Raw genomic sequence first — 16,145 nt, forward strand, 5'->3', positions numbered from 1 at the left:
GTATGTTATGTAATATAGGATCAAGTTATTACATCTAGTGTATGTTTAACATGTTTGTATACAATTTTGTACATAAAATTTTCAATATTACAACATCGATTGTATGTCTTATAATAATGCATGCTGTGGATGGGTTGGGCTGCCCTTGTTTCGATTGTACATGTTTTATACGTGAAAAGTACCGCAACATTTTTCGGCCTAATAAAAGCATGTTAACATTTTTATAACAAAATTTATGAACGTATTAATAATTCCACAAACAAAATATTAAAATGATACACTGGGCGAAGACTCCGGGGGAGCTTGTACAAATATGAGTTACAAGTCACGTAGCAAGGAATACGCTGAAATCGGCTTTGTTTATCACGTTTTTCCAGAGACGTGTCACAAGCGTAACTGCATCCTCTACGGTGTCACGGGTACATTATTATTCAGATAGTCCTCTCAGCAACCTATGTATCCACCTAAATACAGAAGGTGATAGTACGTGTGCCCGTGCAATAGTTTTTCCAAAAATGGCACTATGATCGCCAGGGTCGTTAGCCAAAATATAACAGCAAACCATATGATTTGTGGCATTGTTAAAAAAGCCGACCGATAGCATAAGGAATTGAATGTATTGTCACATCCTAGAATAAGTGATGTCTCAACAGGATAATATGACTACATAGATTTTAATGAGGTCGACACTAACTTTACTATGAGAAGTGAAAACCCAGACCTGATCCGCCGAAAAGAGAGCAACCATCATCTCGACATTATCTGAACTGAATTATTAATTCTTCAACACGTGTGATGCATAACCTTTTTTGATGTGCAAAGACGGTGAAACATGAGGATAATTGGGTTTTATTATGCAAGTGATTCAAATGTTGTATTATTCCACGGTAGCAAGAATAATTTGTCCTTACAGTCTTGCTCCAGTATTAACGGCATTGAAGTACACATGAATTCCTTAGAATTCGACTATGCTTACACAAATGAAACGGGCAAGGCTTATAAACTTGTGGAAGAACCTGCGGTTGGCGAACATGCTTATACAGAACATAAAGTTCAAAGAGACCAAAACAAACAATACATAGAGAGCTCTCCCAAGGATAGGTTTCGCCGGCATCGAGCCACGGTGATTGGTCCACAGACGCAACACACACGTATATCATATAGAAACCGGCCGGAAGCTCGAAGACGTTCTGTATGGAGAGGTTAATTCCGGGCACAAAAGTGTGCCTTAGTCCTCACTCTGGGGCACACATGTGTGCCTTATGTTTCACATTTGTGTATCTTTGTCAAACTCGACGAGATATTACTTGAAATGAAAAAATAGCATTACAAACTGCTGATCTGGATCGACATTTATGACATATGGCCTCGGCTAAGTCCACATCTAGGGCATACTTCTAGACGTATGTGACTTGCGGCAAAAAACGCTCTACCGCTTACAACTGCCCGTTAAATGTTGAAAGAACGCATTAGAAAAGCTTAACGCCTATAGAACGCTTTTTATCTCGATAAAATATATCGATACATTTTTTGTTTGGACTTCGTCGTGTAAGTCCGTGTTTGACATTGTTATTTTGAGAGAAAAGTCGCCCGTAAACAGCAAAAGAACGATTAAGACGTGCTTAAGGCATATTAAAAGAGTTCTAATCTCGATGAAATATACAGATACATTTCTGTATTTTTTTGCAATTTTTGGAATTTGTCGTTTTTGACCGTTTTTGGACTGTCCTTGTTAGACATTTTTTTTCGTATAAAAACAGCGAGTATCTTAATGTACATCTATCCGATCTATATTTACATCCGACTTATCCCGGGAGAAAACAATATAAACATTTTGAAAATTTTTATGACACATTATTAAAAAGGGGTTGCTAACAGAGCGATGCAACGTAAAAAAGTATGACCAAGTTTTAATTTCAATGAACACCTTGCTATTCGTCGTCCCAATGCCCTGTGTGAAGCTTCCACCGTTCAATTGTAGACTCCAACGTTCGGAAGACGTCTTCACTAGCAGCACGAACTCTGACGCACTGGCAGCACCGTTTGAAGTAAAGAATACTACCCCAAGGCTCCATTTTTCCGTTTTTTAGAGTACCGTATTTGTTTGTTTCGATGTTGCCCCGCTGGCATCCGAAGGAAAAGTGACCAACTTGCAAATTTGCAAGCCTTTATTTACTGACGAACCGAACGCCACCTAGGCAACGAAACAGACTCTAACGAGATAACCGAATTCCCTTCACGTTCAACAAAGCTTAGTTGCATGCCCTCTAGACTCTACGAAGATTACCAAACATGACTTTCTTGTTCACTTCAACAGAAACGAGACGAATAAGTATGCATGATTTTACTATACACATTCCTAAAATATCAAATGATTGAACAATTATTAATAAAGCATTTCCAACAACTCAATTACCTGTTTTGTGTAATAAATGTTACGAATCCATAGTGTTTACTTGGTAAAATTAAAACTAAGGTAAGTTATAATTGTGTTTCACTAACACTGAAGAAATGTAAAGCATATAATTCGACACCGAAAACTTTCGTCATACAATTAATGCCAGGCGCCCCTAGGCGCGTTGCTTGGTACAAACAGTCTGATAGCAACATACAGGGCAATAAACAATTGTAAACGATATTCAAAACGTACAAGACAAAACGGATACATTTGAAACAGATCGGTCGGATGTAGTATAAACAAAAGTATATTATCTACAGGGACATTCTTGTTAATATTTGGCAGTTTTTTTTCATATAAGAAACAGAGTCAAATTTACTTAACCAGAACGGAAAAAATATACAAACCAAACGCAATACGAACAACAATTATGCAAACTGGTGTCACCGCCTTGGAACAAAATGATTTCTTTAGTTGTTTTAGCGGAACTAATATGAGTTGAAAAAACACTTAATTCTTCAAATATTAGTTAAACGAACACATGTATTTCTTCTAAAACTAAATTAACCAAAGTAACGACTAATGTATGCTTTTGTAGAAAATGATATTTTACTAGGTCACTACTTGAAAATGATACCTAACCATTAATCTTTAATGTCTAAAATTAATGTTTGAGGTATTACATGGTCAAATCGTGGCAACGAGTGTTTTTGTTTGAATTTTTAACGTGATAGCAATTTTCCTTTGTGGAGAAAAATTAAAAATGCAACATAAACTTTCTCTGAAACAGTCTAGATTTGAAATGATTTCATTGACTGGATTGTTTAATGGTGTCAACATTAGTTTGAATGAAAAAACAATCCAAAATCAATTCAAGTACGTATTTAATATGTTATATCTTCTTATCCAATGGCCTATAGTAGTTGATGTCAGTACCTGTGTTACCTTTTGCGACTTAAAATTACCACAACTATTTTGTAATGATAATTCACAGAGAAATGTTTCGTTTAATAGTATATTGTCTTGTATAATTGGAAAGCAAGCTGGTTTTGACACTTATTTTCAAGTAGTCAAACACATATATATATATAAACCACAGAGTGTGTTGAGCTTGCCTGTAGTCGATCTTCCTTGTTTTAATAAAAAGAACTAAGCGAATTGTGCGAAACTGAATGTTGTTTGACCAGTTAAATAAACTCATTTCACGGATATGTTATTATCTAGGAGGAAACTATTAAGGCCATGTAATAGTGTACGTTACATGTCTCCCAGCCTTTACACTGCTACACTGCTACGTAATGTACACAACGGACCACGTGTAAAGCCTTTCACTTCTACTTTCGGTTTAATGTCGAATGCAATATATACTTGTAGACGATATAACCCGTTCAAATGTATCAATATCCTCATTTATTGGTTCTTAAATTTCAATACATACATGCAATAAATGAATACATTTGAAATCAGTGTACCATATGAGAATAATAACCGTTATTTATTAATCCATTACAGAGTTTATAAAACATGTTTAATTGAATTCACAACAAATCGCTTCACCGCACTCGCTTGCCTCATCACATTACGTCACTAAATTGCATTATTAATTCAGTTCATTGACGTGTGTGCCTGGGTATTTCGAAACGCATTAAACCGGTGAGATTGCATTGTAGATTAATGTAATAATGTAGAATATACTCGATACACTAATTGTTTTAAATCAAGTGTTTTTGTTTTACTTTTCGACGGATATTTATTACTACTGTCAAACATGAGAACAGCGGTCAGTCAAGAGAAATGACAAAGTGACCGTTGTCCACAGGTGGCCTTTTTTTGGATCACAATTTTAAGATGGTTGGTCAGTTGGTAGTATTGCTACTTCGTTACCCCACCCAGGCGTTTGCATACAGTGTAAAACAAAGGCTTATTGACGATAGCTAAAAATAATAACAGCATTAACTTACATTGAATAATACAGAATAATATCTTATGGATTGATTTAATTTCATATTGTTAAACTCAACCAATGACATAATCAACGCTAGTATAATTGTTTATTCATGCATCTCGTTTATTCAGTAAATAAAGCTTGTCACGTGCCATTTACGTCCCGTTTGAACAAGTCTAAAAAGCGGATTCGCTGTCATAAACCGATAGTACGGTGTAACTAAACCGTTTTCATTCAAGGAAAAAGACGCAATAATTTTGTTTAAATTTATTCGAACGCAATCCACGCCTTTATGTTCGCATCGTTACGCCCAGGTAGCCTATCTGTGCTAATTGACCCAAAACACCGCAGTTTCCGGGACCTTCCGATTACAAGTGGCATGAGCTTCTCCCCTGGAAATAGAAAAAATCATTTTCAGCTTCTTTAACATTAAAAATCCTCTTTCATAAATGCCTAAAGTTTGTTATAAATGTTGCAATTCGGCGTATGTTTTGCCTTTAAAGCCGATCACAAATCCTCGTATCGCCTTCTTTTAAATACACTCGCCAGCTTTATGTTGTTTTTAACACTTAATCTGCGATAATGATCAATTTACTTTGTCACGCATAATTGCTATTAATACACATTGTTATTGTTAATTTCACCAGTTTCATGCAATCAAAATGCAAATTCAATAATAATGGTGAGAAAAATTTACTTATCAGAAATGCTATCAGACGCTTGACCCGCAAAATAGACGGACAAATGATGTACTGTGTTTTTAATTTTCGCGACTCGAGACGACTGGAACGTGACCGTTGTTTTCAGTTCAAACATGAATTTCGGAGTGGAATATAGTGGCCGTTGGCCGTTATGGACAGTTGACCGTTATTCTTAAGTGTCATATAGAGTGATTTTTCTCGGGGGGAATCCTGACTGACCGTTGTCTGCAGGTGACCGTTATTCTCAGGTAGCCGTTGGGTCTGTTTCGACAGTAATTATTTTCTTTCATATATATAGGTCTTTCCTTTGTTAATTTACAAAATAATTTCTATTGACAAAGAATTGCCTGCACCAAAGAAAAACTAGACGAAAATAAACATGGCAATTGTTTTCTTTGATTTTTTTAGTAGTTCATCGACTAGTTTGCTGATTCAATTTGAATCGAGGCATATAGAAATTTTGTGTCGTGTTACACTGCTTTTTCAATGAATTGCTGTAAGTACTACGCAAGGTTTGATTCACTTAATTAAGTAGGGTTGGGCTATTGCTTTTAACAATTTAACGTTGATATTTATATGGTTTGACTAAAGTTTTTTTTGAAAATCTCAGGAACATCGGCAATCCTCGCCGTGTCAACTTTTCATCAATTCATCAGATAAATGCAAGGACATAATTAACGTAAAACGTTGTTCCCTATTAACGTTATTGTTATTGTCTTTTTACATATTGACTGGAAAGCAATAGCTTAATTGTGTTTAAAAGTCCTCGTAATCAATTCAATTTGACACCGCCCTCGAAACAAAAATAACATTTAAAAATGAATAAATAAGTAATTAAATAAATAATTTAGTTCATCAAATTAATACGTGTATTCTCACTCTGCCATACTGTGATCACATTGCAACTGTTCTTGTTAGCGATGATCGTTTAACTAGGCCTTGAAATGCCCAAAATTCTAAATACTCCAAATATAAAATTCTACAATACTGTGCTATTATTCTTTACGCGAATTGCCAATAACTGATTGAATAATTTCAATTCAACAAATGCGCCCAGGTGATAAGTAAAATGGTTAATAATGTAACTATCAACACAAGAATGACAAGCATAAGCATGTTTTTATAACCAGAGCCGAATAAATTGTGTTTATTGAGTGTTGCTTAACTAAAAGAAAAAGACATGTGAAGTGTCGTGCCTTTGCTCACGTATTTGTAGTACAAAACAACAAGGGCAAAAAACTATAATAATTAAGGAAAGTGTACGGTTACGGTTCTTAAGCATGATACTTCTGCCCATTGATATATATTTACTCATAAAGTGTAATGTTGTTATCTTTCATCGTGTCTTAGACATAACCCTGAAAAGTTAAACCATACAACATAAGCGATAACTCTTATTTAAGAAAGTGAAAAGTCATGTGTCTTGATCAATTGTGGAACTTCCGCTCATTCATACACATACACACATGACGTTTCATGTTGGAATCGTGTAACGTTTATGATTTAAAGCCCTTAAAAGTCTCAGCATCAGTATCAACAAAGGGCAATAACTCTTATTTAAGGAAGTGTAGGGTTATGTTTTGTGTTTGAAACATTTGCTCGTGGATTTTTATAAACCATAAGTTTGTTGTTTTGAAAGTTTGTAAGTATCAGAGACATGGCCTGGAAAAATTACATCATATATAAACAACACATGGTAACAACTATTTTAAAGAAAGTAGAGGAAATGATTCTACTGCATGGCACTTCTCCTTATCAATATCAATACACCCATGAAGTTTGTGGTTGAGATCTTTCTAAAATATCCCTAAAATAATGTGAGATACGGACGGACTGACGGACGGACGGACTGACGGACTAAAACATAAAAACTATATCCTTCTTTTTTCGGCGTGACATAATAGCTAGTTCACATTAACAGCAATCGGAACACTAACATAGATATAATGACATTTTTTGTCTTCCTTGTTACTCTGGTTGACATATCCAACTTTGTATCTATTTGAAGCTGAATTGCCAACCATTAAAAACCTTAGCGCATATAGATGTTTCGCAGTTTTAACCGAGCATTGGTAGGACCCGAAACTGAACTTAGTTGAAACATAGATTGGATGGTTAATACACATTGTATAATTTATTTAGGTGGCAACGAGCAGTGCGTTAACTGAGAACAGTATAAAAGTATGCTAAATGATTAACAGAAACAACATGGGAATAATCGCAGGTATGTTTATATTGAATATCTAGATATAGTAGTGCTTTAGAATTGTTTATATTTCCACAAATCGCCTTAATTCGATTACAACATTATAATGTAATATATTTATATAACAATTTCCTATATTTTAGTTTGACTTGTAAATTAATTAAATGTTTTTTAACATAAATTCTGATTGGGTTCATTTTATGTTGGAGGCGAGCTTTCGTTATAGAGCAACAACATTTGATATACTGCTGAAAGCCTATTTGAATGACAATGAACAGATTTGCGATCCTTTATTCTGTTTTAAATGTTTTTAATATTGACTATATTGTAATTTCAAATGTTACCTTAATGCTATAAATTGAAACATCAATTATTGCACGTGAAAATGTAGGACGCGCTTTATTATAATATTTGTTCTTCATTGATTTTGCATATATCATAATCCCAAAGTCTACAAATACATGTATTGTTTAGAAGTACTACACCATGTGCGAATCGTAATAAACAGATTACACTTTAAGGAACGTTAACTTAGGTCTTTAGTTGTTCGCTCCTTATCAACTTTACATTTCTGCTCGGTAGAGTTTTAAATAATGTTTCCATTTTAAATCTTTATTTCTTAAGTGTAACATTTTATGTAACGGCGATTATCGTTGGTGATTATTCGAGTTTAGTGTATTTCTTTTTTTTTTTTTTTTATATGAAATTAATTAAAAAACACGCATAATAAACCAGGATATGGAAATCATCCGCTCGAGTGTTGTTACTACTTACATAATTTTTATCGATTTTTTACATTTTAGAGAATAAGTTGAAATGCATCACGTTCCAGAATGTGTAAATATACATAGGGAAAATGAATTTGGCCAAAACTATTAATAGAAATACTTTAAGGATGGGCAACTATACTCAAACAACCATTTCAAACGATAGTTTAGACCGAATTGCATTTGGAAACTGTTACTTTAACACGAACCTGAAATAATAAATACACATGGATTTTTGAAAGAAATAACACGAAGGATTCGAACACCAGGATTACAATATTAATTTTCACTGAACTTGATACCTGCAATGGTGAAGACATCAATTGCGCATGCACTGCTAACAGCAATATATCATGGTCATGTCTATGTATTTAATGATTTCAGCACCTCTTTCATCAACACGTCTTTGCCTTTTGTAAAAATAACTATTCACCGTTCCGATCGCTGAATGCGCGCTCAATTGTGTAACAACAAAAAAGACCATTGTAATATGTTACTCACTGTATCACTTTGTAAAGATAGGTAAATGAAGTCTCGCAAGGTTACCGGTATTGAACACTTCCTCTTTGAATTCGCTAGGGACTTCCCCTTTGCATTTGGAATGATAATACGCCCATGATCATTGAACACCAACAATGCTGATTCAGCAAACGGATTGTATTCATATGGTTGTATCTGCAGTACATTAGAAGGAAAAGTCGCATGTTGACAAAAGGACAAAAGGATAGCTCAACTTACGTATCATTCGAATCGCAATGCATGCAATATAGTGTACCATTCAGTGTCATGTGATGTATCAAAACACATCCTTAATAAAAGGAAGTTCATAACAGAATACATACGAGAATGGGTCAATATAAACCATGTCTATAAATACGTGTATAAATCTATTTTAATAGCTAAAAATATATATGGTACACGAGAGAAAAACTCATTTGGGTGTTAACTGACTTTTCAAAAAGTTTACAATGATTCGCCCTTGTTATTAGTCATACTTTTATCTCTTTAATTTTGCTAATAACAATTATTGAACTCAAGTAGTATAAAACATGCTTATATAAACGTACCGTCAAAAGGTTATCTATTAATGTATATTTGTCATCTTTATAACAGTGGATTTAAAAACAACTTTCTAGAAATAAAATAGGAATTACTGGGCCGTCATGTGGAATCGAATACTCGATAAATTAATCGCTAAAAATATCGAAACGATATCTGCAAAAAGGAAAAAAAAAAGAAAAACTAGAATATAATAGAATAGAAAAAACTACTATACTTTGAAAAATAAATTTTAAATTAAATAAACATTAATTTTGGACAGTAAAGTCTGCTCAGGAATATTTAACATTGCATATCAAGATTCGGCATGTATTAACATTCACAGTCCGTTCATAAAGTTAATTTATGTAAATATAATTTGAGCTTTGGGTAATGTCAGCTATGTGAGGCGTAAATTAGTTGAATATCAACGAATTTTCTTCAAACGAAATGTACTAACGACATGCATGTTGTTCTTCACGATAAGTTCAAATCTGTAAACATAAACAAAAGTTTCCTTTATTAAGTCATTAATGAAATAACTTTTACAAATGCATTGTTGTTGAGTACATAACATTGTTACGAAGTTTATCATTTTAAACTGACAGCATTGAAACGCGCAGTTGGAACAATAAGATGAACTTCAATTGAAATGGGTTAAATACTATGACGTACCTTAAACGTTATTCACTATGCACTCTACAAGAAGATTGTTTTTGTTTGTTAGTGTGATGTTTTGTTATATATTTTCTATTCAAACCTTTTAACATATACCTCAAGATAAGCCCACGAACGTTCGATGCAAGCAGAACCTCCGTGTTTGTACTATTTCTATTATACTTATTATGTATTTAATATTAAAGTCCTCGTTTTGGCACTTCGTAACTGCAATTATGTACTCTCACTGACAATGCACAACGTCACTGCGTGTCGCCAGTCGTCTAGCCTCTGTGCTGTTCTGCAATTAGACAAGTGTTCAAACAATTCAATGATGTATTTATCCGAGATGAAATATGGCACAAAGGTTAAGTCTGATATTATTTCTTGCAATGAAACAGAACAAGCATGCTTCAAGTATGTATAGTAAAGATAATATTCAATTAGTAATTAAAACATTCTGTTTTAAGTATCACTATATCCAATAATTCTTCAACAAACACCTGTATAATTTTTATCGTTGTTGATCAAGTTACTCCAACAACACCGTCATCATGGTTATATTCTGAATGCACGACCTATTAACTTTATACATGCTTTGCAGCCATTGTATATATTATTAAGCGTTGTATCAATGGATGTTGCTCGTAACAAAACACATATTTGCCCTACCGGTAAAACCGTGTGTCCATGAGTCTGTCAAACTGTTCTGGATCCTGCGATAACTTTAAAAGTTCTTCATATTTTTTTATGAAAGTTGAAATATGGACAGATGGCAATATGGAGATTATGCACGTCATTTCATTTCGTTCCTGCGTCAAGAATTCTGGTTGTTATGGCAACAAATACACTAGAAATAATGCTGAAAATGGTGGATCCTGCGATAACTTTAAACGTTCTTCTTATTTGTTCATGAAACTTTAAATATGGATAGATGGCAATATGGAGATTATGCACGTCATTTCAGTTTGTTCCTACGTCAAAAATTATGTATGCTATGGCAAGAAATAGACTAGAAACATTGCTGAAAATGGTGGAGTTTCACCGGAAGGGGACCATATTGCTTGACAATAGTTTTGTTTCTTCTACATTGTTTCTGGAAAGTCATAATTTATATTGTAAAAAAAGTCTTTTTAATGACAAATATAAAGCTATTGAAAATAACATGTAGCGTCATGGACATTGAAAACTGTAAGTGAATATATATCCGTTTCATATCCGTACATTAAACTCAGAGTCTGACTTGCAAAATGTACATCGTCGATAAAACGAAACAAAATTAGATACAAATAAAACACGGTTATAACAAATATTCGAATAAATAAAGGTGTACAAATCCTTATCAATTATGAAATAAACATGAAATAACATATTCGCGCACTCTTCTATTCTGTTAACACATATACAGGTACCAATGTTGTATGATGCTTTAGTAATGGTATCATAAAATCTAAGGAACGGACAAGTTGCCAACATATATACTTGTGTTTTAAAACATGTTTATGTTATGACGCTTGTATTCTCTTCTGGTAAATGCAAATTCATTTACAAAACGCACTCATGAAAGGCTGACACAGTACTTCCTTGTTGTCACAATCTTATGATTGGCAGTTAAAACCTAATTGTGATAGCTGATATATCGTATTGTTTCGACCTCTTTTGGTGTTTGCTAAATGTGCTTATTCAATTGAAGAATTGTACTATTTCCTCTAAGGTCCATTTCAAGTTCAGTGGGTTAACCCTTACCTACATTACATTAGAAACAATGCTTAAACGGGTAGTACATAGTTTTACTGTGATTTATCTGATGACAACTAATTGTTTTAACAATACCCTCCATTGATTTGCGTTTTCTGTCATGGTGTCGTATTTGCAACTGCCGCACGTGTGCGTATATACAATGTATACCTAACATATTTATTTGGAAATTAGCCGGGACACAGTTGTATATAACATGAGTATTTAGGACAAAAACATCGAGTTTCACGTCCTTTCATTTTTATGTTGAATCATACATTTACACAATCTGAAAATGTTTGATTATCTCAAGTTCCTGTTTATAGCTTGTGTATCATATGTCAATTTATTTGTCAATCAGTCTTTTTGACAACGGCAACGTACCGATACATATCAATGTATAAGTATACGCATAGTGACAACTGCAACGTTCTAGAACAAATAATTGGTATTCATTAGTCTAAAACATAAATTAAGTGCGATAAACAAGCCCAACGCAATCACCTTATACGAATTGCATTATGGACTTTAAGAATGATCGCTTTCTTGAGTAGGGCTTGCAATTGTTTGAAGATTTACATAATGACGTAATATTTGAACAAACATGTTGTCTCTCAATAAGCATCTGCATGGTGAAAGCTCATGTTACAACTCAGTACAAAATTTATGCGCTTATGCTTGTAGTGTCTTTACGTTGAGTGGCATCTCGTCCTAATCGCGCCCTCGTTTTGGTATGGATTTATGAAACAACAGTGCTTGTTGTGCTTATATATTGGTTATCTACAAGCAGTGATTACTGTTTTATTAAGTATTCTTTAATTTCATTTTGCATTTTGGGCGACATGAATGAGAACTAGCTTGTAGTTAGTATACAAATGAAATTCGAAACGCGATTGCAACCAGTAGATTATTAACGGAAGGTATAATTATTATGTCTGTCTGATCCATGTTTTCGGTATTCTAACCTATTATCGTGCAAAAGTAACACTATTAGACCAATTACTGCATGACAAACCGTCGGGTCGACCAACCTTACAAGGAAACGCGTGGCCACTTTACAAGGATTCTGTATATCAAATTTGATCTCATTTAATTATGATGCGCATGTTCACAGTAGGGAACGTCAACGTTATAAGTTTGATCAAATTCATATCGTTCGTGTCTGATGTATTCAACAGAGGTAACAATATTCAAAGCGATATATCTTTCAGAAAAGCATTGAACCTAAACATTTTGGCAAGGATGAGAATGTTGAAACAACAAAAACATATAAATAATAAAAGCGCAACACTCTTCGAAAAATTATCGGACATTCCTATAATGATGATTGATATCAAGTTCCATCAAGTTTAGATCAATTATTTCAGAGATCTCGTGCTGACACACTCAGCTAGAAAGAAAAGGTATGATCAAATTTCAATACATCTATGGTAATCATAGGACCGTAACAACGTTTAAAGATTGCGCATACTTAAAAGGTTAGTTGAATATCATTTTTCTTAAATTGGGATAATGTTTGTCTGATATCTCGCACGGAAACGAAAATAAGAAAAAAAGCATTGGATTGGATTGAATTGATGCTGCAAATGAAGTTCCATCAAATTAATTAGTATCTTTGATATCGCGCCTAAACAAAACAAAACGTGATACGGTACGACAGGGGGAATGACGGGCGGACAAAAATCGACAAAAACAAGACAGATTACTTGTGTGTGCATTGCAATCAAAATTAGACCTCGGACGTACAAATAAAGCGGCGACTGTATTCTTCAATCTTTCGGGAGCATACTGGCATTTTCTACAAATAAAGAAGGACAACTATGTTTGTTTAATGGTATTAAACAGAGCACACATATACAGGAACTTCTAGCTTAGCTATTTACCTTTCATCCTGGTACAAATAAGAACTTAAGTATAACACTTCACCTTATATTAGCATCTTTATAATATAACCCACAATAACAAAAAAGTACAACATACTAAATGCAAGTCAAGTTCGTAAATTGCAAAAACTAGGACAACACGTACATGTAAATGATTTCATTTGTTGACGATTCCTAGTTTTTACCTTACAATTTTTTTTTAATTTTTTTTATGGTTTTCAAGCTATGTTATGATCAACACTAGAACTCTTGATACTTATCTGAAGAATGGTATTTGCATGAACTTCGAACGACGGTCTAAACAATGCTTGTGGGTCGATATGTTTAATTATTCTTTACTCTAGTGAAATTCTACATTATTATGTTAAAAATAAAGTATCTGACAAAAACGTATCATATTTTGTAAATATATTTGCATTATTTACCATTCAAATAGGCAAACATCTTCCTATGCGGACTAATTTTAGTAAGTTTGGTATTTTTATACAACCGCTCTTTAATTTCAACCACGTGTATGAAAATCAATTAAACGTGCAGACGTGCTATTTTTGTATTGGTTTTTGGTTGCTTTACCGAATTTAAACATTATAACAAACGAATAATTACATTTCCAAAGTAATTTAAGTATTTTTAAGAATTTATGCGAAAACAACAGTGCAAGTATGTTTCGAACTAACACTTACATACTTACGTTCAATAGAGGATCCCCGTGTTACGTTGTATAAATGACTTGTGCGAATGCTAAGAGGGATATAATTTTTGGGCACATTTAGTTCATTGTGGTACAAAATGTAACGAAATATATTAATCGAGCCTAGCTGTTAAACATTATGTAATAAATACTGGTGTGTTTGAAAGAAAACGGTCGTTTAATAAATAATTAAAACACACACATACAAACACAAACAGTATTGTCCTTTAATAACGAACTCTGAAATGCACTACACCGTATATATTTAATGTTCTACTTATTGGACTAGGAATGTATCATAGTTTTGCAATAAGGTTTATATCTTGCTAGCGCAGCTCAAGTTTCGTTTTAAGCGTATTTAAGTCACACGCCTTTGATGTTTAAATTATAACTCCTTTTGAATGGCTATAGGTTTACCGTGGTGTAAAATATCGTTACCACACGCGCTTCCTCTTTGCATTTGCAAGGTACTTCCTCTTTGGTTTTTCAAAGGTGATTTACCTATTATTTCAGATAGACTCGAAATTTGATGTCAGGGAGAGCATACATAGCTTATTGTTGTATGTATATTTATGATATAAGTTATTGCAGTATGCATAACTTAAATCTAATCGGTTATACAAGATTCGACTAGACAATTAGACACTCGTTCATGTGTATGTTCCGCAAGATGAACTCGCACGGTAGTAAACAACCTATTTTGCGTCAGAAATAATAAAAGGTTAATGTTTGGATTACGATCATATTGGGAATCTATAACTTGTGCATCTTAAACCGACTTCCCCAATTACCGCCTGATCACTTGGGTATAGGTCGTTGTCATTTATACACGGCTCAATATTCATCCACGGTGTATTGTCTTATTTCAATCATAGGAACGCATATATACCCCTGGGTTGAGATGAGGAAGGGTGTAATAATTGTTGCTCACATTCGGTTGTCTGAGCGGGATTTGGACCAGGGACCTTCCCATTCCTATCCCAGCATCCAACCACAAGACCACTTTCCCAGTATGTTTAAATATTATATATTTTTTTAAATATTTTAAAAACACTTTATAAATATTACGTTTGATACGGGTGCAAAAAAAGAAATACAAAAATCGAAATGGAATTAAACATCTTTTTAGAAATCTATTTTCATGCAATTGTGTATTTGTATGCAATCACTGTGCGTAAATGCATAATGACAAAATATACGAGATTTTTATAATTATATATCTTCATAAACGCAAACAAATCACAAACAGACGGTTTGAAACTTTACATTTAAATTGTGTGTAGAACAGGTTGAAGATAAAATACTTTCTTTAAGTAAAACATAATGTTTACCTCTAATACTAAAAACAATTGCTTTTTGTAATAAGACCGTTTGATAATTTGTAAAAGTAATATGATGATGATAAATGATGGTTATAATACAATGATGATGTTTTGAGGGCGTTCTAAATCTAAGGACTCTCGGCAAGCATGGTCGTTAAAAAATGTCTAAGACTCGTTGGACAAATTCAAGTAAATAATTACACAAACATAGAATTCTCTATACAATGTATCTTTTATGATGTTGTCTTTTTATTCTATCACTTGAATGTAATAACGAATTATTTTAAGTCTTCGTTATCCCTTTTTTACCCACCCCAACACAAAAATTCATGAATACATGAATACATGAATACATGAATACATGAATACATGAATACATGAATACATAAATACATAAATACATGAATACATAAATGCGCGTAGTATATCCGTGGAATAATCGTAGCTAATACGTAGCGTAACCGTACCGCTCCGTAGTTCTTCGTATCAATCCGTAGAAGTCCTTGAACATCTTTGGGCCTACGAAAAGGTACGGACGATGTTACGAACTAGTACGGATCACTACGTTTTAGTACGGACTGCTACGGATACGCTACCGTCGATAAATTCGTAGCAATTTTTTTTGAACATGTTCAAAATTTGTCAAGAGTCACTACGGAAATCCAAAAACTACTACGACTGATCACGGATCAAGTACGGAGAGTCACGGTTCAGTAAGGATAGCTATGAACTCTGCCGAAAAGTATTCGTAGCTCGTTCGTAGCTCTGATTCGTGACAGTGTGACCGAGGCATAAGCGCG

The sequence above is a fragment of the Dreissena polymorpha genome, chromosome 11 (assembly GCF_020536995.1).
Source record: "Dreissena polymorpha isolate Duluth1 chromosome 11, UMN_Dpol_1.0, whole genome shotgun sequence".
Lineage (NCBI taxonomy): Eukaryota > Metazoa > Mollusca > Bivalvia > Myida > Dreissenidae > Dreissena > Dreissena polymorpha.